The sequence below is a fragment of the Leptosomus discolor genome, unplaced genomic scaffold (assembly GCF_034619465.1).
Source record: "Leptosomus discolor isolate bLepDis1 unplaced genomic scaffold, bLepDis1.hap2 HAP2_SCAFFOLD_71, whole genome shotgun sequence".
NCBI classification, from domain to species: domain Eukaryota; kingdom Metazoa; phylum Chordata; class Aves; order Leptosomiformes; family Leptosomidae; genus Leptosomus; species Leptosomus discolor.
In genome coordinates this window covers 328,802-350,737 of record NW_028237910.1, presented here as the reverse complement: position 1 = coordinate 350,737, position 21,936 = coordinate 328,802, and the positions used below count along the sequence as shown (strand labels likewise).

The 21,936-nt window shown below is 52.8% G+C and overlaps 1 pseudogene; it reads left to right on the top strand.

Moving 5' to 3' along the window:
• Nucleotides 1–2,236: 2,236 nt before the first annotated feature.
• The window catches only part of LOC147412382 (axonemal central pair apparatus protein HYDIN-like), a 64,992-nt pseudogene continuing 45,292 nt past the window's right edge, over nt 2,237–21,936 (top strand).

The following is a 21,936-nucleotide window of genomic DNA, read 5'->3' as shown; positions in this document are numbered from 1 at the left end:
GCCTATGTTTCTTTTCCTTTGTCACTTTAGAATTTTTCCCTTTCCCCTTGTCTTGTCTCCATCTTCTTGTCCCGCTGTTCCCTTCCACCTCTCTCTCATAAGTGTTCCTCCATCTCTCTCTCCCTATTTTTTTCCTTAGTCTCTCAGCTCTCCTCTCTCTACACTGTTGTCCTGCTGCCTGTCCCTCCCTTGTTTGCAGTGTCCTGTTTTCTGGCTCCCTGTCCTCCACGTCTTCTCTATGTCCCTCTGTCCTTCCTCCTGCTTTTCCCTTTTCTCCCACTGTCATGGCCAAGAGTGTGCAGTCTTGTGCTGGCGACTGGTTGTACCAAAACCTGAAGAAGGTGGAAGGCTATGTCCCTCCCAGTGTCACCCAGGCTTAGGTCCAGCAGGCTTAGTTAGGTCCAGGGCATGTGGCCCTTAAAAAGGGGAGCAGAGATTTGGAGGAGACCTTGAAAAAGGTCCCTGAAACCTGGCCATGGGGAAGAGTTTGTTCCTTATGTCAGGTATCTTACTCGACTTCATGCCCTTTCAAAATTGCTGTATTTCAGTAATTGAAGAAATTGTTATTCTGCTTGTCTAGGGCAACTAAACTTGTCGTATTGTGCTGCATCCACTGGCCAGCTGAACTGAAGAAGGGTAGAAGTCTTCAAGGGAATTACACTCCTGCAAGCAAGAGTGACTCTGCTAAGTGCTTTTCCCAGAGGAAAAGCAGCAGGATTTTGGTTATTAACTGTTGTGCTTGGCCGCAGCCGGCCAAGCTGTGTCCTGGCTGGAGAACCCTGATGTGCAGAGTGGTGGCACTGGTCTCCCCAGCCCAATGGGGAGAGCAGATGGGATCTGGAGGGGTGAGCTATGGGCAGGGGACACAAATGGAGACAAGCCTTGTCACCTCACTTGGCAGTCTATTAGCTGAACCAAGCGTGACAAATTAGGCTCCACTGTCAGTGGCAGCCAGTGCCACGCTTCAATTTTTATCTTTTCTGCTGGCTTTAGAGGACATGTCTCTTGATTTCAGTAGAACATCCCCTTGATGGTGCTCTGGGGCGGAGGCTAAACCAAAGTGGTGCCTGTGCTTTTGCCAGGGAGATGCTGGTGCTGAGGTGCCAGGAGGAGGCTGGTTGTTGGTGAGAGCATCTAGCCAGCCTCGGGCTCTGATCTCCCCCCTCCTCCTGGGGCTTGGGGTGCTTTTGGGCTGTCTTCTGTCACTGGCAGCCTGTGTGATAAAGAGTAGCTTTGAAATGAAGAACACGGGGTCCCCCACCTTGGGACTGCTGGGACAGCTGGGACAAGGCTCTGTGCACAGCTGAGGTAGGATGGGGCTTTATTTCCCCTTCATGTGCAACCTCTGTGAGGAGCGATGGGTCAGCCTGACGAGGTGTGAATGCTGTCTTGCTAGAACTGGGCCTTGGTAAAGCACAGCTGCATTTTTAATGTTGAGTTCTGGTTCCTCATTCACTTGCGCAAGGCTGGAACGACCAGATCCCTTTAATTAACTGGTGCTGAAGTAGCTTCCGGAGAACTGAGTGTGGTGGCTCCTCAGTTGTCCCTCAGGGCAGCCATCCAGCCGTCTCTCAGATGCACGCTGGTTATAACCAAATGTTGGCAGCTCTTCTTCACAATGAAATCTGGCCTGGGAGAAGCTAACGATCTCAGCATTGAACTTCTTGATTGAGTGATTGATCCCAACGCTTGCCTAGAACTCAGGGACTCTGATGTCCAGTAGTGTAAGTCCCTACAGGGGCAAAAATAGCCACCATCTTTGCCTATCCAGTGCATACAGCTATTGCATCATTTTCCGGAGCATTCAAGGATAAACAAGTAGCAGGGATGTTATCAGAAGTTAGAGCGTGGTCTTCTAAGTGGAGGAGTTTTTTTAGTGTGACTCTGAGAGATTTCTTGTCTCTGGGACACAGCCTGGATGGGTGTAGGCAGAAGCTGACCTAGAAACCCGAGTGAATCTAGCCCAGCAGAGCCTTTTGGTCCTGGCAGGTCTCCTGGTCAGCGATGCCCTGTGCTGCCCCTTGGACCCACACCAAATGCTACCTGAAAGAATGAGGACACGATGCAAATTGTGCTCCTCTGGAGCGGGCTGTTGGCCTTGCAGGGCCTGCTGGGTCTGCGCTGGGCCACTCTGGGAGATTCAGAGTCTGGCTCCATCGAGACAGCCTGTCATTGTTCCTCAGTAATAGCTTCTTGGGTACAATTTACTGCCCGGCTTGTGGCCAAGCTTTGATAAATGAGCTTTGTCAGAGAGCAGACTTGCAGCTTCACCTCTGGAGCAGAGCTGTCAGGTCTCCTTTTCAAGCGAGCTACCCTGTCTCAGCCTGAATCAGAGGAAGAGTTGTACATTGATGTCAGTGAGAACCTCCCGCCCAGCAGCTCGGTAGGAACGTGTTTGCTGGGTGGCCCTGGGCCGATGGCAGCGCAGTGGCTGCCTCCGAGGCCTGGCGATCAGCTACGGGTGGGATGCAGGAACAGCAGAAGAGGGTTGGTGGGATCCTGTGTGGTCAGTGAGTGTTCACCCTGTGCCAACTGCCTTCCTCCATCCCATTCTTACCTAAGACTTTCTTTTGCAGCTCTAGAGGACAAATTAAATGGAGCTGGGTTTATCAGTTTTGCCAGCGCCTGGAATCCTTTTGATGCCTTTGGCGTGCTCCATCCTGGGATGCAGGCGTGCAGACCTGACCTGCTCTCCGTGCTGGGCACAGCCAGCCTAAGGAGACGCCGTAGCTCAGGCACCTACACATACTGCGGGGACGCTGAGTGCTCACCGGGCTGTTGCTTCCCTGGCCTCCAGCTTGTCTTACCCTTGTTAACAGAGGTTGTTCTGAGGGGGTTATTTAAAATGCTTCCCATGACTTTGGTTGGAGTGCTGCTTGGTTTCCTGATGCTTCTCTCCCTCGGGCTGGCTGGTGTCCTGTTAAAGCTCAGTGCTGCCAGCCTGACAGATGGAAACTCAAGCGGACTTCACCTGGATCTAGCCTTGCTTGGCTTGTGTCAGGCCTCCAAGCACAGTGTTGGTTTCTATTAAAAAAAAAAAAAAAAAGGAAAGCCCCCTTCTGTTACAATACTGCAGAGTTTTAGGTGAGTAGTGCCTGTCGTCCCAAACCCAGCACTGAACTGTGGGGTGCAGGTACCATCAGCACAGTGATGGACACTTGGAAGGCGTACATCTAGGCCCTGGTGCATTTCGTGCTGGACAAGGTGCATTGCATGCAGCTTCTCTTCTGCGAGCAAGCTTGCTCCCTGTGACTGTGGTTTTAGATGGGCTGGGGGTCCAGCACCCTTATTGCCCCATTTGTAGAGGGAGGTCCAAGAGAAACCCGAGGAGGAGAGTGCTTGGGAAGCCGGGGCCGTGTCCACAGGGCACTTCTTGCAGTTTTCTTTGTGCTTATGACTTTACTGCCCTGCTGTAAACACTTAGAGCTGGATTTTCCAAACGCGGCCACTGTTGTCGGGAAGCCAGGAGAGAGAAAGCAGCTTCTCTTGTCGCACACTCCAAAAGAGAGGCTGGAGGGGGAATAACTCTTTGAGGATGAGCATCCCTTGGGTTGGGCAAAACTGGGTTAGTGAAGTGAGTCTATTAAAGGAAGGTAAAATAGAGGCTGTATAAGCTCCTGCATAGCTGCTGTTTCCAGACACGGTAAAATTAAGCCTTTGTGGTTTTTACCCTCGTATCTTTGGTCTTTCCTTTTCCTGCCCTCCCCCAGGCTCCCTGGTTTCCATCCTGTTTGCCCTGTCTTACAGTCTGGCAAATGCTCATGCTGGAGGATTGAACCCAGTAAAGGAGTGATCCCCTCCGAGGCAGAGTTGTCTGTGGCTGTCATAGCAAGCTTGGACGACACTGAGAAGTTCAAGGACAAGGTGAACCTGTACATCGAGATCAGCTGTACCTACGTCATCCCTGTCCGGGCTGTTGGCATCGGCACCACGATTGTCACCGACGAACGATTTGCTCCGGAGCTCAACTTGGGACCGCACTTCAGGTAGGGTATCTCTCAGCTCCCACTTCTCCCGTGGGCTCAGCAAGGAGGAGTTTGGCTGTAGTCCTTCAGGCTGGTTCTTTAGTGCTCAAGGTCCTGGCTCTGTTTCACTGAAGCCCCAGGGATTCCTTTAGAGACATTTGATGGCCACTTGAAAGTTCTTAGATACCCTCAAAAGCCATCCAGATGGAAAGCAGTTGCTCAATTGTCACTGAATTGTCTTTAGTTATAAACCATTTGTTTTCTCACTCTACCAAATAAAGATTTGGAGGAAAACAGCAGGTCCCAGAAGCCTCCAGCTGGAAAATGCTACATTACAAGTATAAACCTATTTCCCTTTGCAATAGCATTGCTTGCTTTTCCATTCGCTATGGAGTAGCATCTCGCCACAACAGCAAACCTTGGTGGGTAGCTCGTTACCAACCCCTCAGCTAAATGAATGGTGCTGTTTTGTTTCCCTTCTGCCCAGCAGTCCTGGAGGAGCAGCAGAATTTCTTTGCCCTGCATTATGCTTCAGTTCACTCCTCTTTCCCAGCTCCCCTGCCAGGCTGCTCTTTATCAGACGCAGTCGCCCTTCCCTCGTTTCTCCTGCCGGCTTTCCTGGCTGCCTGCACCGCAGCAGCAGCCCGAGGCACAGGCAGGTGAGGTGGCTGCAGGACCAGCTCTGAAAGGGAGAGGGGGAGAAGCCCGCTGAGGTTGGGTGGGATAAATTGGGAGTGTTAATTGAAAGAGCTTCGCTCGAAGGAGGGGATTCACCGATCTTAATGCCTGTGTCTGAAACTGCGCACGTTCTTATAAATGAGAGAAAAATAAGGCTTTTCAAAGTGCTGTTTGCCTTGTGTTGGAGACCTCTTGGGATGAGAAGAATGGTCTTCTCAGTGTCTGTTCCTTTCCCTGGCTGCAAAGAGGGTCCACAGTGCTCTGATACTGAAATTTTGGGGTAGAAAGGAGAGGTTAATCCTACCTTAAGCGTTTAGGATAGATTTGGGGAGGGGGCTAAATATGCACCCACAAGCCATCCACATAAGCAGGGACGTTGCAGGGAGGGTGGTGCTGTGCTCTGTGCAGCCACAAATTTGCTACACAACAGAGGGGACAATGTCAATGGGATCAGTGCCATTGTCTTCTGCCACCCTTCATGTCTTCGCCTGCATACTGGGTTTGGAGTTGTTGCCATCGCTGTTGGCTGTGGAGCTGCCACTGGATGAGCTGAGATGGGACCCAGGTAACACCTCAGATAAGTTGGGCTTTCCCAGAGCCACAAATTCTGCATCTACCCAAAGCTTCTCCAAACTTTTAGCTGTTGCTGTCCGCAACATAAACCATTTCATACTGAGCTGGTACACATCATTTTTACCAGTCTGTTTCAAAGACTAGTTTGTTCTGTGCTGTCACTTCTGTGTTTGTATTTAGCTGCTTGTGGCAGACAGGCGTTTTGTCAGCCTCATATTCTGTACCTTTCAAAAAACCCCAGTCGCTGTTCCAGAAACATTTCCTGGCTGTGCTCAGATTTATAGAGGGTAAAAGAATTGCTCCAGACTAGCCTGCAATTAGTGTTTCTCTATCTGAAGGAATCAATTTCCATTGAATATCCATTTTGGCTTATATCGGCTCCAGTTATTCATCCCTTGTTGTTGCTTCATTCCCCCTCAGCAGCTAGACCCGGTCCTGCTGCTGTGTTCGTACTGGGGAAGCTTCTGTTGATGGTGTGTTCTCATAGTGCTTTTGTGTTCCTAAAACACGAAACCAGCTGCACCGTTCAGGCAAAGGGTGCTGTGTTGGGGGCGATGAGAGTTGGATGCTCCCTGAGGGGTGGGGGGATGAGAGGGCTAACATGGGTGCCAGGGCAGGGGCCTCACCAGCGAGGCCAGTGGTGCCCAGGTCACCAGATGAGTCCATACACCCTGCAGCTTCCCAATAGCATCTTCAAAGGAAGCCACCTGAGGCAGCAGCTCCCCAGGGGGAGGTGAGATGGCAATGAAGCTGTTCCTCCATCCCCGTGCAGCCAGGACAAGGCCAGCTGAGCATCCGATGCAGTGAGAGCTGCAGGAAGCACCTTGGAGAAATGCTCTGATTATTGAGCACCAAAGGCTGGTGATGCTCTGTCCACAGCAACTGAGGTGGTGATCTTCAGGAAGCTTTTCCTTGCTGTAGGCAGAGAGACCAGCTGCTGGATGGTGATAAACTTAGGGGCAGCCAAGGTCTGACGTTTGCTGAAGCTTTGATCTGGGTCAGCCTTTTTGGAGGTGATTTTATTGCTGAGCGTGCCGTCAGAGAACGCCGTCAGGGTGCTGAAGCGGGGCAGCCGCTGGGAGACAGCAGCTCCCGTGACGTTTTCCCTCTCTGCTTCTCTCCTAGCCTGGATCCCTGTCGTTACCGCTTCAAGATAACGAACAAAGGGCGATGCACCCATCAGCTCTACTGGACAACGGAAGGTTTTGCCCCGTTTCGCCAGCGTGATCGCCCCCCTGCCAGCAGTAAGGCCAAGGGCAGCAGCTCCTCCCAGAGGCCCCAGCCTGCCTGCCCTGTGTTTAAGCTTCGACCGCTGAGGGCAGAGCTGATGCCGGGCAAGACCGTGGAGATGATGCTGGAAGGCTCCTCCAGCACTCCCCAGGTGAGGTCCCCCACGAGGGCTGTCCCTTCCCCATCAGATCACCTCCCCTGGGACTTCTTCTGCGGCCCCTTGACATTTGCCTGCGAAAATGAGCAAGTGCTTTCAAGAAACTGTTTTAAGGCCACAAGTTACCGTGGCAGCCCCAGTGGCTTTCCTTGCTGGCCACTGTCAGTTGCTAAGGCTTTTTTGTGTTGCCATAGCTACCATAAACCCAATTTGCTGATAGCAGAACGCGGGCTGAAGGAAGTATTGCTGCTTCAGGGGCCAATGGCAGGTTACAAGGTGTTGTGTGCTGAGGCAGGAAAGGAGGGCAGAGAAAGTAAGTTCACTGAGACGATGAATACAGGCAGAAAGTAAATTAAAAACTGCCAAGTAATGTATCTGGGGGAGCAGTGAGTAAAACCACCTGCGAAGGGAGGGAGTGTCTGGGAGCAGCATCATTTTTCCTCTGTAGACAAACGTGGGCAGAGGGCTTGTCCAGCGCTGAGTCCTGGAGGAGAAAAACGAACACAGGGTGTCAGCTCTCATGATCGGAGTGGCGTTCGTCCACATGGGAAACAGTGCCCAGGGATCATTATAGTTGACAGTTTGACTTTTGACAATATTTCCGTAAGAGCCTGCCCCAGTGTCCCAAGGGCAGTCGGGTCTTGCAGCACCCTCGGGTGGCAGCTCAGAGGGGAACATGTCAGCAGGGTCCCTGGGTGCCCTTCTTCCCAGGGGAACCCAGCTCTGCGGAGAAGCTGCCAGCTGACCCTCGTGTGCATTCCCTGGCTTCAGGACCACTGGGCACAGATGTTTAAGCAAATGTGAGATAAATCTGCATTAAGCTTCTGCTGATACTGGTGTTTTGAAAGGTGTCTTAAAGAGTTACCTTAGGGGTAGCTTGAGGCAGACTTGATTACTCCCCTGGGTGCCTGCGATGGGACTGTCCCTGTGCAGTTCTGAGCCCAGAGGTTTTGCTGAAGAGGGGAAAAAGGTACCAGAAAGAAAATAAAGTGATCAGGGCACTGGTGAGGGTGTCTTGCCTGGAAGGCCAAAAGGGGATCTGTGAGCTCAGCTGTGGCTACCTGGCTCCTGCAGTCAAAGCCAAGACCATGGGAGCAGACTTTCCACCTTCCTGAGGCCTTGAGAACTTAATACTCTGCAGGTTGGCCAGAAGCCCAACTCCCTGCATTGCACATGCAACACAGATTATTTTGAAGTCTGTAGGCTCTGAGGAGGAGCTATGTTGTGGTGTTGTACCAGAGGGAAGAGTGAGGAATGAAGGGAAGACTTTGAGGAAGTGAAACCATGAGAAATCAGGAAAAAGTCTTGAATGCAAAAGCATCCCACTTAAGCAGAGGGTTTTTATGTAAAGTGCAAGACAAGTCTTTCCTGGGGAGACTTCTTTTAAAACCGGCTCTAGGAGGGCGCAGTACGTCCTAGGAAGGAGTGATCCCTTTACCTGAAGGCTGGCTGGCTATTGGACTGATTTTTTTTTCCCAAGGATGCTTTCCACTCGGCTTCCAAGGAGGGTTTGCTGCCGTTGGCCCTTCTGTCACCTCTTTCTCTTAATATAGTTCCAGACTTTTTTCTAATTAGTTCCTACAGCTTTCTGTAAGCCTTATGCTTGGCAACAGGACAAACCAAACCAATAATCCTTTGGGGCAGGGGTTATCACAGCTGTAGGCAACACGTCACTCGCGAGTGCCGTTTGTGGCTGTTGGGGTGTAGCATTACGGGCGTTTGAGGGCAGAATAAATAGGACGCTGCACAAAGAGAAAAGGGGGCAATTGAGGAGACCAGGGACTGTAACTGTGTGGCAGTAACACGGCCCGTGGCTGGGTGGCCAGCAAATGCAGGGTGTTTTCTGGACCCTCTGGGTGATGCGTGACTCTTGCTGCAGGTGGTGAAGGAGCAACTGCTGTGTCACGCCGTCGTGGGGAGCGAGGCAGGGAAGGCACAGATAATGCAAGTGGATGTCACGTGTGAGTTTGTTGCTCCCGTTCTGCAACTGTCCTCCAGAGAAATCGCCTTCCGGATGGAGAAGGTAAGTCTCTGGGTTGCATCCTGGCATTCAGTAGCATGGCTGAGGACTGGAAGCCTGTGGGGCGTGTGTGCTGGTGTTCAAAGGAGGAAGTTAAGCAGCTTCTCCAAGTCCATGGGGCTTTGGCTGTTGGTTTGAGCGGGATGAAGCTTTTGCCGTTAGCCCTGAGATCGTCATTTTGCTCCTCTGGGGTCGGGGACAGTCTCAGTAGCTCTGTTCTGCCCTTCTTGATGTGGAAACAGAATTGAGCTGCTGAGCCAAGGGCACGGGGTGAGATGATGTGTGGGGACCCACAAGAACAGCGTGGGCTTTGCACAGCTACCTCGAATGCTGGGGCTGCAGGTGGGAGAGCAGATCGCTGCAGCTGAGAGATGCTAAACCCCCTCCTGCCCTTTCTGAGGTGCTTTGTAAAGTAAGTGAGGTTGTTTTTAGAGATGGGACTGGTTTTCTTAACTTCACCAAAGTAAAACTGAGATTACAGCTGCTCAGAGATCATGGCGGGGATCATGGCCACTTCTAGAGAGCCACCAGTTTCTGTACTTGGTATAAAGGGGAGGTTTTTGAGGATCCTCGGGGGCACGGTGATGTCTTAACACCGATTCTGTAGGGAAGCTGAGACAGACTGAGATTCCTGTCAGCTCCTCAGTCTGATGAGGCAAAACTGTCATCCCTTGTCCCTCTTTGCCTTCTCTGCTGTTGGTATGGATGGTAGCTCTTTGCATTTCCCCAAGCCTTACTTTCTTCAAAGGACCTGCAGATGTCCTTCAGCTGCAGTGATGATAACACCAACGCAAAGCAGGTGCCCTTTGGTCTTCTGATCCTGACTCCTGCATCATCTTTTCCTCTCCCATGAGGTGTCAAAAAAGAGAAGATATTTCATTATTTAGTTCCTGTGTTTTCAGGTCTCTTCTCTGGTTCCCAGGCTTTCAGAGAAGCATGAATTCCTGTGAGCAGGCAGTTCAGCTTTTAATAAGAAGCTTCTCAGCCACCCCTAATGTCTTGCCTGTGGTCTGCTTGATGCCACGCGCTCCGATTTTTCAAGTGCTGTGACACTGCAGCTGTTTGATATCAGGACATCCAGAACTGGTTTCCCAAACACTGTTCAGTTTATGTAAACCATGCAGGAAGCCCAGAGCAATGCATAAACAGGAAGAAATAGCTTAGGTTGAGCTTAGCTTTGAGGCTACAGACACCTTGTCGCTGTAGCAGGGGCAGCAGGAGACACGTTGCAAGCGGACTGTAGAGGTTTCTAGCTGGCTGTATGTGCCTTGAAGTGTTCAAAGCTAACCTTGGGCTACTGCAGGCTCTCCACTATGGGCCAAATCCTGCTTGCTTTTCTCCTCTGACTAACATCACTGCTTTTGTGAGGCTACTAGAACCGATAAGGTTGTAAGAAATGACTGTCTGTGAGTGAAGATCGTCTTGTGCCATTGTGCCCAAGAGAGCATACAAAACTGGAGACAAACGGTCTGGGTTCACTTTCTGGTTTTGATCTTGTTCAGGCAGCTGCCTCCTCTCAGCGTCCTGTTCCCTCGTCTGTATGCAAGACTGTTTCCCTGTCCCCTGGGGGATGCTGTGGTTTCTGAACATGAAAAACATCCGATATACTTAGAGAAGAACCTTCTTGAAGGGTAGAAACTAATAAAAATAGTAAAGAGAGATGTATGCACCTTTGAGGTTGAAAACTTTGAAATGCATCGGAAGGGGAAGGAGATCCATGGCCACTTCAGGTTATTTTTCCCTTGTCTCCTGTTTCTGTAGCAACCCAATGTTGTCCTGACTCTTCAGTACAAGCCTCTCTTTAAAAAACGTCTCCTCCCTGCCGCTCAGCATTGTCCTGGCCTTAGGGCAACCCTTCTTAATCTGCGAGGTGGACCAGCAGCCCCTCCCTGCAGACGTTCAGGTGAGCAGCCACCGACCTTCCTGCTGGGGGCGTTTGCAGAGGGAGGAACGTGGTGGTGCGTTTGTGGGGGGAGGTCCTCTAGCAGACAAATTTATTCCTTAGAGTCAGCAGTAGACTCGCCTGAACTAAATCAGGTTTGAAATGAGCTGCTGAAGGAAACAAAATATACCTGAATTGGGAAGATTCGTCCTGGCTCTGAGACATGAGAAGGGAACAGACAGCTAGGTCTGGGCAAGCCATGTGGTAAAGGTGTCTGCTGGAAACCATCCCAGCTCTCCAGCAGCCGTCCTCAGATAACCTCCAGAGCAGCTTGCTCTCCAAGGGCAGCCCTGCTTTCAGGAAGGCTGAGGACGCTTCTCCAGCTGCTGCCTGGCACCTGCCCCACTGTCAGTAGAAGCTGTTGGACATGGACTCTGCTAAACACGTGTTGTTGTGGGCATGGCCGCCACTTCTGTGCTGTGCCAGTGAGTAGCCCCTGCAAGGGCGAGGCAGCGACGCTGTGTCACTTGTGCTGTGAGGTGAAGGAGTTCCTCTAGAGGCAGGGCAAAAGGCCCTGGCGTGCCAGAGCGCTGATCTGGTTGTGTATTTAGTGTATAGCTTCTGTGGGTCCAGAACTCAGTAGAACAATATTTATTTCCCTCTTGTATTAGTGCAGAGCACAGTGACGTGAGCCTGAGAGAGTCTCAGACGAGAGTCTCATGGTGCTTGCGGTCAGGCGCACACTGTGCAGAAAATAAGAGATGAACTGAGAAGCCTGAGCTGGGGGTCACACTTTGAACATTGGCGTGTTTTGTGCTATCAGACCCTGGGACTTCATCACCCTGCTGGTTAATACTCTTCATCTCCTTACAGCCCATCAAGCTGGAGATAAGGGAGGAACTTCATCTGTCTATCAGGTTTAACCCTGCTTATGAAGAAGACTTGAGTATCTGGGTAGTGGAGAAGGTTCTGAATATCAAGTTCCTTGAGCATCCTTGTGAGGAGCTGGTCACCGTTTGGGGAGAAGTCTGCTTCCCGAATCTCCGTATCCAGACTGTGGCCCTGGACTTTGGCTGCATCTTGAATGACACTGAAGATGTGCGTTACGTCGAGATGACCAACTGCAGCCCGCTTCTCGTCCGGTACCACTGGTCGTTCCTGCCAGACGGCCACGTGAGGCAGATGAGGTACGTGCACCTTCGCTCTCTCCTTGAAGCAATTCTTCCTGATCTCCTGGTTGTAACTTGCGAAGCCCAAGGCTGTTTGCCTGGGATGTGACAAATCGCTTTCAACTCTCCCTTGTGGAAATAACACCTATGGGCTGTGGTCAGGCTAGATGCTCGGGGGAGAGTTGATCTCCACCGGTGTGACTCTTGGAAGCAGACAACGTTCTGCAGCCAAGCTGGGACTGTAAAACACTGCCAACGCTTCTCACATAGCCCATGACCCAGAGTCCTGCTCTTTTTCTGGAGCTACAAAGCTGTGCTTAGGCACTTGGACACGCAGATATAGAGCATGACCTCGTGTCCTTCCCTGCCGACCCTGTGTGTTGTCACCTCATGCTAAGAGCCTACACAGGCACTGCCACCAGAATGATGTGCTGCTGTCCCAGTCTCTTGCTGCTGCTTTGCTGTAGCCCCTGTGCTGGTTCCCTGAGAGGGAAAGCTGGTGTGGAAAGCTGCTTTCTCAGACCTTTGTGGCCTGAGGCAAGCGCCACCTCGGTGAAGTGAGTTTTTGTCTGTCGAATTGCACGTCACGTTCACAAAACAGCTACTTAGTGTTTTACAGTGAAGGGGCAGGTTCTGCTGCGGCTGTAGGTACAGCTGTAGATGTTGGTGGGAGCACTTGTCTGGACATACTTGGGAATCCCCAGGGCCATCCAGAGTAAGTCCGTGGTTTCCAAGCCTGAGAGCGATCTTGCAGTCGTGCTGGAGCACACCTATAAACACATTTCTAGCAGTTCCTCCCGCTGTGGCCTCTCTGCATAGTACAAAAGTTGTCTGGGCAATTTTAATTACAGTAGCAAATGGGTTTTCCATAATGCCCCAGGAAACCGAGCAAAGTTAACTATTGTGCCTTGAAGTGCTGCTATTATGAATAATAGAGATCATCAATAAAGAGTTTTGTTTAGGGAATTGGGATTTGGCTCAGAGGAGATGACCTATTGGGAACTGGAGATTAGCTGTGGCTATGAGGAGGGCTTGGGGGAGAAGACCTGGGCACTCGGGTAGCCCATGCACAGCTAGGTCTTACCAAGCAGGCTTTAGCGTGGCCCTTGATGCATGGCACCTTCCAGAACAGACCCTGAAAGGAAAGTCTGCAAAAGCAGGTGGAGGGAGATGGGCAGGGAAGGAGGAGCAGGACTGTGTGTGGTTTGGCAGCAGCAGGGAAGCGGTTTGCTTGGTGTAACAGAGAAGTGGCCTCTTATTTCTCAGAGGTGAAGTATCTTGGAGCAAGGACTGGGTGCCAGGCAGGCTTCGCCTCTGAGGTGGCAGTCCGGCTGCCCTGAACGGCTGATGGCGAGGCTGTGTACTTGTGAACAGAGACAGTGGGGAGCTGAAGCGAGGGCGAGACGGAAATTTGCTCCCTGTTCCACCCAGACAGGCGGAAAAGTAACTAAAATGATTGCCAAGGAGGGGTTTGGAGCCAGGCGTAAGCGAGCACATGTTGTCAGCAAGTCTGTATGAAAGACGTGAGCCTGGATACTGGGTGGGGCCCAGTGGTGCTTTATTAGGACAGAGGTTGGGGGGTGATGATGTCCTATTTGTAACATGTCTGCAAGCTTCTTCCTTCTCCGCCTTCACCTTCAGCATGGTGACCATCACCATGCACCCTCCATCTCTGTGCCTCTTCCAGCATGGTGCTGCTCTTTTCCCAGCTGGCTTGCTGGCAAGTCAGCCAGCCTGCCCAGGCCTGGGCATGGCACCTTCTGGTTGATGACTGCACGGTTGAGACGGCTTCTGCTGCCCCAGAGCTTCTGACCACTGGTTATGCTGTCATGCGCCTGGAGGACTTTTACCCAGGCCATTGCAATGGAGGTTGGAGTCCAGAACAGCCGCATGGGAATCGCTTTGACTATTGCATTTGGGTTTTCTGAGGCTCAGCCTCCTCCTTTGCACAAGGGTGACAGACCCTGAGAGCTGTCATTTGCCTCAGTGGACTGGGGAGCAGCCCCTGGGGGGTTGGAGGAGCAGATTGAGGGTAGGGGAGGCAAAGGGGAAAGCGCTGCTTGGGTGAAAAGCACTGCGCATCCCACCCAAGGTGCCGTCAGGCAGCTGGCTGTCTCCCTGGCAGGTGACTTCTTGCTCTGCCAGTGGTGTTCAGCTGACAAACCTGGGGAGCAGCCGCCTTCTCTCGTTGCTTTCTGACCATCTTCATTGCCCAAGGACGCAGCGGGAACCCGAGGTGCGCTTGCACTGCCAACAGCGTCCTTCTCCCTAGAAATGCCGTTCCGCCTGTGCTGCTTGGATGGCTGGTGCTTTAATTCCCTCTGGGCAGGAGGCTGCAGCTCCAGGCCCACCTCTGCAGAGCTTTACTCTTTGAGACAAAATGTGGATTTTTGCGGTGGTGGTGTTTGTGGGAGCTGCTCGTTGTCGTAGCCTGGCTGAGGCAGAGCGAGAGTATCAACTGGGGAACTGCTGCTGTTGCTTCCGCTCATCTTTTTGGTGGAGCACTGAGCAGGGAAGCCATTGGATGAAATCTGGGTGGCAGGATGGGCTGTTTACTCCTGCTGGTTTGCTGTCCTGCTGTCACTGCATGTGGCAATGATGAATGAGTAAGGTGACATAATTTTCCAGACCTCTCTTCTCTCTAACTTCTCCAGCTGTTTCTCAGCCGTCATTCTTTTCCTGCTTCCTGCAAGCTGTGCACCAAACAGCTTTCCCTAGGGGGAAATTCATCCGAACGCACTGGCATTGTCCTGCCCAAGAGTGCCATCTGTAGGAGCGCTGTGCTCTTTCCTGGTGCATCCCTGTCTTCACAGGGTGGCTGAGAAATCTGTAAACTCTTAGGAGAAGAGGCTCAAGCCAAATTTGAGTCCAGGTGCCAAATGGTCACATGTTTTGGGGTGTAAATGTGCACTGGGGAGTTTTGTGCTGATTCCTTCTAGTCCAAGGAGCCTCCTAGTGCAGAGGTGATGGAAAGCCCAGCTTTCCTGCCGGTGCCATCATCAGCCCTGAGCTGGCTGCTGCCGAGACAGGGATTTGCAGCAAAAACCCTTGCAGAGAACAGGGATTTTGTCCTGCGTAAGGCTGGACACTCACAAGACAGCGAAACTGATGCTTGTCCTTCTGTACAGCCGCTCTTTCCCCTCGAGAGGCTGGTATTGGGGTGGTGGCTGGACAGTGTGGGGTTTGGGTGGATTTCAGATCCCTTGCTGCTTACTGGCTGGTTTAAGGCAGACAAGGAGAGCACCAGTCAGGGAGATTGTTTCCCAAAACATCATCACAAATGTCTTTTTCAGAAAGGGTGGGATCTGCCCGGCATGTGCCAGTGCTCTGTTTTCCTGTTGTATCACTGAGGAGGCAGGAGACTATCCCAGTGTGGAGCAGAAGCGATGCTTGCTGCTCCTCTCAAAGCCAAGTGGCCAAAGCCAGTGTTTTGGTTCCCAAATCGTTTCTTTGCCCGCAGCCCCAGCTCCCCGTGCTCTAGGTGAGGAGCCTCTCCATGCTGTGATGAACTCTGTTAAATGTTTAAAAAAAAAAAATCCTCTCCCATCCAGCTGGCCCATCTCTTCATCCCTGAAAACAGCCACAGCGTGAAGAACTGCTGTTCTGCTGACCTTGTAGCTGCCCAGGAGACAGGCGACGCTCTGCAGGGGCAAGCGAACGCCTTCGTCCCCTCCAGTCCTGCTTTGATTTTCCACGGGGACGGTGCCGAGGTCTTGCTCGGGGTCCCCTGGGGGGTCCCAGCAGCAGGCACAGGGAAGGCTGCAGAGGAGCTCAGCTGGGCCAAGCCTTGTTCTTGTGTGCAGCTGCAGGAAGGACAAGTCAGGTGGGACCTCTCAGGTTAGGAAGAGCAGAGCCTCTAATCCAAACATGAAAACCAGCCTTAAATAATTAGCTACAAAGCTAAAGAGAAATCCTCATTTGGGAGCACATCATTGAAGGCACCGAATTCCCAGCTGGGAATGAAGCAGCCAGGTTGCTGTAGAACATCTGCCTTGTTTGGCTGGGGGGGGAACACTTGCAGATAGGCACGGTGCCAGGCAGGCAAGGTTCGAGTGTGTCCATCCATTTGGCGTTAGAAATACAAACAGAGTTACTGTGAGTGCCTGCTGTGATGTGCACCAGGGAATGTAACCTGAGTCACCTGGGAATGTTTGAAAATGTGAAACCATTTACTTTTACTGGCAGATGTTGGGCAGGCTATGAACAGCTTGTTTTAGGAAGGAACAGAGCTGAGTTTGAACTGCTTTGCTTGAATCATTTGCCACATTGGTCCTCAAATGGTTTGTGTTTAGAAACTGCTGGGGAGGGAATTGCGCCATCGGCAAGTGCCACATGGGCTATAACCTAATTTCAGCAGAGCTGCTGCCCTTTTAGCTCGAGGTGCAGTTAGAGCTGTTGTTTTGTGACCAGGGAATACCTGCAGCCCAGCAGGGAGCTACATCTTGTCATCATGTATGGGTTAAAACTGACCAGAGCTTCCTTCCCCAAAGTGCTGATCGCTGCTGCTTTGGTGCTCATCAGGGGTCAACGGGCTGTTTCACTGTGAGTCTCTGCCTGGAGCTGCTCAATGTGTCTTTCCACGTTGCCTTGTGTGTGCGAGGGTGTCCCGTGCGGGGCTCTGTGGGCGCCCCTGGGCAGTGCTGGGCTCTGTCAGGGTTGGGGCACAGTGGGCTGCGGGCTCCATCCCTGCTCCTGCCGGATGGTGCTTGGAGAAAGCCACGGGGATCCGCTTGCTGGTACCGACCTGAAGCTGCGGGTCGTTGTCAGGGGCAATATTCAGGATAAATGCCGAGGAGAGCTGCAGAATCTGTCGCTTTGGCCTGCTGGGCGGGGGAGGCCCAGTCCATGGCCGTGGGTGCTTTCAGGAGGGCACTGGTGGCTCTGCACTAGCTCATCGCTGTCCGGATCTGCCCCTTTGGGTCTCTGTCTCAGCTTTTTGCACGGTTTGAGTGTCTCTTCCTTTCCTGCTGTGTTTTTTACCTCTCCACAAGGTGTTCACCGCTGTCCTCTTCCATTTCTCCTTGCAACCAGCTGCCTGCACCACCGCTATACCAGCGTCATCCCTGGGCAGCCCCAAGCGTTGACCTGCTCCATGCTGGTTTCTGCTGGGTCAGACCCATTGCTGAGCTCACACCACCAGTGCCCGCCCAGGAGCCCCATCCTGCTGGGGGGTCTGTGCAGGCTCCCCTCCCTCCCACTGCAAGTCCGTGATCAAAATGACATTATTTTCCAGGTTCAGTCCTCCAACACCTAAATTTTTCGTCAAACCCCAACCACCGAAGGAGGAGAGAGCCTGGTCAGAGCGCTCAGCGTCTGCAGAGAGCAGCTCCAATGGTGGAGGTGTGGAGGAGCCAGCCAAAGCCCTGGGAGCAGTGGGGGATCCTGCCCGAGAGCCAGCAGATGCAGACCACTCCCCAGAAGCGAAGGTACGTTTTCCTGTACACCTGCCGCTTGCGTTGCCTCCCCAGCTTCCACTGACAAGACGTGCTCGTGCCAACCTCCCTTTCTGCTGCCCCGCTGTTGCGTACCCTGAGAGCGGGCTGGGCAGCAGGGCCAGCAGCTGGACACGGGGCTGCTAGGGAGGGAGAAATGGAGTAGTTTTGCTTGGAGAAGCCCAGTCAGATCCTACTGACCTATGTTGAGTTTGGGATTTTTTTTCAGGGTGGTTTGTTGTTGTTTTTTTTTTTTTTTTTTTTTACCATGTAAAATGAGGCTTTTATCTGTGTTGTGATGTGAAGGCTTCCAGTTTCCTTCCTGTATCAAGCTGTGCCAAGTACTGCCACCTTGTTCTGCATCGTGTGGGGCAGAGGCTGCTCCTGGGGCAATAAAAAAGGATGTAAGAAAGCACAGGAGGTTCTGAAAGTGCCAGTGTCGGCACTAAGTTCAAGCAGAGGGGTTGTACCTGCTTACATCCAAATATCAGTCATTTTGACGTTATAGCTCTGCACGTTTTTTCTGACATAGGAGAAATGATACCCTGTAAGCATCAAGAATAGTGTGGCTGAATGTTTTCAGATAGAAGTATGAAATCATCTTGATTTCCTGCTTTGTTGCCAGATGTGCACAAATAAACCAGGGAAATTCAAGTGGATATGGCTTAGTGGGATCCAGAATTCTTTCAAGGGATGCATCTGGATTGCAGCTTCATCTGCTTGTGTCACTGCATCAAGGCAATATCCACACAACACCTCTGGGGTGGTGGGAGACCATAGGCCTAGGAAAGATGTGGGGTAGCATCTTTGGGAATACGCACTTGGCAAAGCTTTGTTGGGTTGGAAAATGTGGAGACGACAGAAAGAGCATTGAAGCATGAGAAATCTCAGCCCTCCCCAGTGTTTTATCTGCTGGGGAGATGTAGCCTCTGATTAGGTCTAAGGAAGTCCCGTAAATATTCTTGCAGATTCTGCCGATGTCAAGGCCCCAGCCCAAAGCACTTCTTGAAGCAGGGGTTCTTAAACTTCAAGAGCCATCACAAAGCCCTCGTTTATAAATAGGGCTCAGAAGCCCAGGAACAAGGTTGCTTTTGCAAAATGACATCTCTGAGGTTAAACACCAGCTCTCAGCTGCTGCAAGACAGAAAAACATCTTGGCTGCCTTCTTCAGGAAGGTGTCGTTCGAGAAGAATGACCCAGGGGAGATCCTCAGCCCTCCAGCAGCAATGAGTGTGCGAGATGAAACTTAAGCACTATCTGAAATTGGATGGTTGTGCCAAGGACTTATTTTCCTGATTTTGATACTTCTCCCTTGCAGCTGTGTTCCTGTGTTTGTCGTGGAGAACCTGACCTGTCCACGTGGGGGATTCTCAGTGTGTCCTTGGGCAGGAGTGACCAAAGCTGGGCTGGCGTGAGGGTGCAAAATGGCCTTGAGGTCTTTGCCAGGACTGAGTGCTGGGTGCCTCCAGCTTCCTCGTGCAGCTTGTGCGTAGGAAGCGCAGATGGAGCCCGTGTGTCATCTGTGGGTGGACTTGACCCATACCCAGCTGATGGCATGGACAGACCCGTACTTGATTTGCACCCAGGTCCCATCTCAGCTGCTCCTGGCTTGATGAGGTGGTGGAGCTTGCAGCAGAGAGGTCTCACCCAGACCAGCCAGCTGCATGCTACAGCCCATGACGCTTGTTTTCCAGATGCTGCCATCAGGTGCTGCGGAGCCTCAGAGCCTGGTGGGGATCAAGAAACTGATGCCGTTGGTGGAGGCAGAGCCCCTGCCCTTGGGAATGGAGGAGGTAAGTGGGAATCTGTATTGCTTCCGTGTTTCCAGTGTGGCAAGCAGTTATGTAGCCGCCACTCCCACTGGTGGCCCTCAGCGCCGCTCACGGAACAGCCTCACAGCCCTCCAAGCACCTTGCACAGCACCGCTGAAGCAACTGGTCGTTGGAGAGGCCACGCGGGACATGTCGTGGGGCTGACCGAGGGTGTCACCTGCGCAGCAGCTGCGGAGGGCGTTGTTCATCTTGCTACTAATCAAGTGGTTGACGGGAAATTTCTGCAGTAGCTTTGCTGTAGCGTCTTGAGAGAGAGCAGCGTGCAACTGGGAGAGAGTGAAAAGCATCAGGAGTCAGATGAGGTGGGCTGCAGTCCTGCCCCTGGCCCCAGGGGCTCTCACCTCCGAATCTCATGGTTTTCTAAAGGCAGTAAAAGGTGGTTTTAAAGGCAAGTTCTGCAGTGGAGAGAATTTCTTGCTGCCAGGAGACGTCCCAAATTACTTTAATGTAGTGTATTAATTAGGGAGTATGGGAGAAGATTGTTCCCATGGTCCCTCCACTGGTAAGTGGAACGGATGCAGGATGAGGTTCGGATGATTTTGCCTGTGTTGAGGAAGAGGCCCTTCCAGCCATGTCTGTACTTTGCTCCAAGCTGTGGCTGCTCTTCCGCATCAATTTCCATGCTCGACATCTCGATCTCTCCTCCCCTCCCTCCAGGTGTTCGACATCCTGCCGCTGTACGGCGTGCTGCAGCCAGGCGAGAGCCAGCGGGTCACATTCACCTTCTTCGGCCACGCAAACATCGTTGCCCGTGTCATGGCGCTGTGCAGGGTGGAGGGAGGCCCGACCTACAAGGTGGCGCTGAGCGGGGAGGCTTCGGTCATCAACTACCTCCTAGACACCGCAGAGATTGACTGCGGGCTGCAGGTACTGCGCGCTTCTCTTGGCCAAGGTCCTGGTCTTGAGACCATCACTGGCGGATTGCTGCCCACCTAGGCCTAGGGCTCACTTCCCCTTCCCAGCTTCTTTTTTGTTTTGGCTCTGTGCCTTGGAAGTACAACCTTTGAGTGGTACGTCCTTCCTCCAAGCTGGTTTTTAATGGCTATCTCCACCCTCCCCAAAGCTGGGAATTGCTCCTCTTCAAGGTAACTAATGCTGCTTCATGAGGCAGGCAGGATCCCAGGGGTGATCTCCAGAGGGACGTGCCCAGAGGCATTCATCTGCTGATCCACTCCTAAAGCCTGAGGTCCCAGGAGATGCTTTCTTTCAATGCTTTTGATTAATCAACAGAATGAACCAGGGAGGAAGTTAACTTGGGCTTCCCAGTCACTGTAGCTGGAGAGCGTGTCCCAGAATAGTCCCCACTTCTCTTCAGTTACAACCCCCCGGATGTTTCCAGCTGTTGGCCCATGCATGTGTTGCACTGTCTCCCCTTTTGCTGTCGCTGCAAGCTCCGCAAGTACTTGTATGTGGGTGCCTTTTCTTCTGCAGTGTCTTGATGCCACCTCCTTTGGTTCAGGTGGGCGTCAGATGACACCTTAAAGGGCAGAGAACTTGTATCCTCTTTGGTTCCTTTTTACTGATCTTCATGGGGTTGGCATTGCCCCTCTGCATGCTGCCAGAAGTGTTTGTTCCTGTGTAGGGCTCAGAGGCCCCCTGTGGCTGTGGGTTCCCCATGTCAACCAGGGAGAGTCAAGTGCCTGAACCTCCTCAGTCTCTGCTTCTCTCCTGTGTTGTGTTCATTCGCTCTCACCCCAATGAAAGCAGGAGATCCCCAGTATCAGGCCGTGTCTTCAGCCTCCCACTCCTCCGTCCTCTCTTTAGATGTTTAACAAAGTCACCGAAGCGGAGGTCACCCTGCAGAACAGCGGGAAGGTGGGATTCACCTACGTGGTGCCAAACCCTAGCGCAGCCACCGCAGAGAGCCCTCTGCCCGGCGTGCCCCTGGTCGTGCCCAGCGCGGTGAGTACGGAGGTGGTACAAATGATTAACCCTGGCCCTGTGTCAGGCTGCCCAGGAGAGGGTTGTAGCGGAAAAAGGGAGAAAACAAAAGGAAAACCAACCAAACCCCACAAAAGCCGCCAGGAGAGAGGCAGGGCTGTAAGCAATGGCTGCTGGGGGCAGAGTAGGCCAAGTGGGCACAGTCCTAATCGACTCCCTTAATGGCCTCTGCTGGCGGGTGGCCCTGCCGTCACACAGCAACTGCCAGCGGGAGGCTCGACTGCTCCGGTGCCTCCCTGGGCCCCAGCTGCTGAGCGCTCTGCTGGTGCTGGCACCGGAGCCGGAAGGTTCAGGCCCTGTTGAGGGTCACCTCACGGGGCTGTGTGATGGATGGGATTTGCTCCTGCCTGTAACCAACACTGCCTGCCCTCTGCCAGCACTAGCCAGGCGAGACCTAAACGCTTCCTTGCTCGGGCATGAAGCTCTTTTGCCAGAAATCCTGACAGCCCCAGTACCGCTCCCTCCCTCCTCCAGCCTCACTGCTCTGCGGCAGCTTTGTGGGGCAGCGAGGGGGCCAGGAAGCAGCAGGGCTGGAACAGGGCGGGGAGGAGTTTGCAGCATCCCGCCAGCCCAGCTTCAGTCCGGCGTGGATGTCTGGGCTGGAGCAGCCATCCTAGCTATGTCCCTCTGTTGCAACGGGAAGGGGAAGCCAAATGGCTTTCACACCTCCTCACGCTGGCCCCCACAAGGGAGGACACACGGACACCCTCTTCCCGCGAGCTCCTACAAACACAGCTCTGCCTGGGCCCGCGCAGTCAGCGATGTAACAGCACCATCGGTGCTGGCAGCTCGGCGGGGCTCGCTCTCGCTGCGCTGTGTTGTGGGCTGGAGTAAGGGCTCAGGGAACCGAGTGGCAGGATCTGTCCCACTCAGCAGCTTGTCCCTGCAGCGGGGAGGGGAGCGGGGAGCCGAGGGTCCAGCCCTGCGTGCAGAGCGTGAGCCAGGGAAAGCTGCAGCTGTGTCCTGTCACCCGGAGCCGTGTTGCTGTCTGCTTGCATATGCTCTCAACCCGGCTGGTGTGAGCCCAGCCCGGGGCTTGGACAGACCTTCTGGAAGC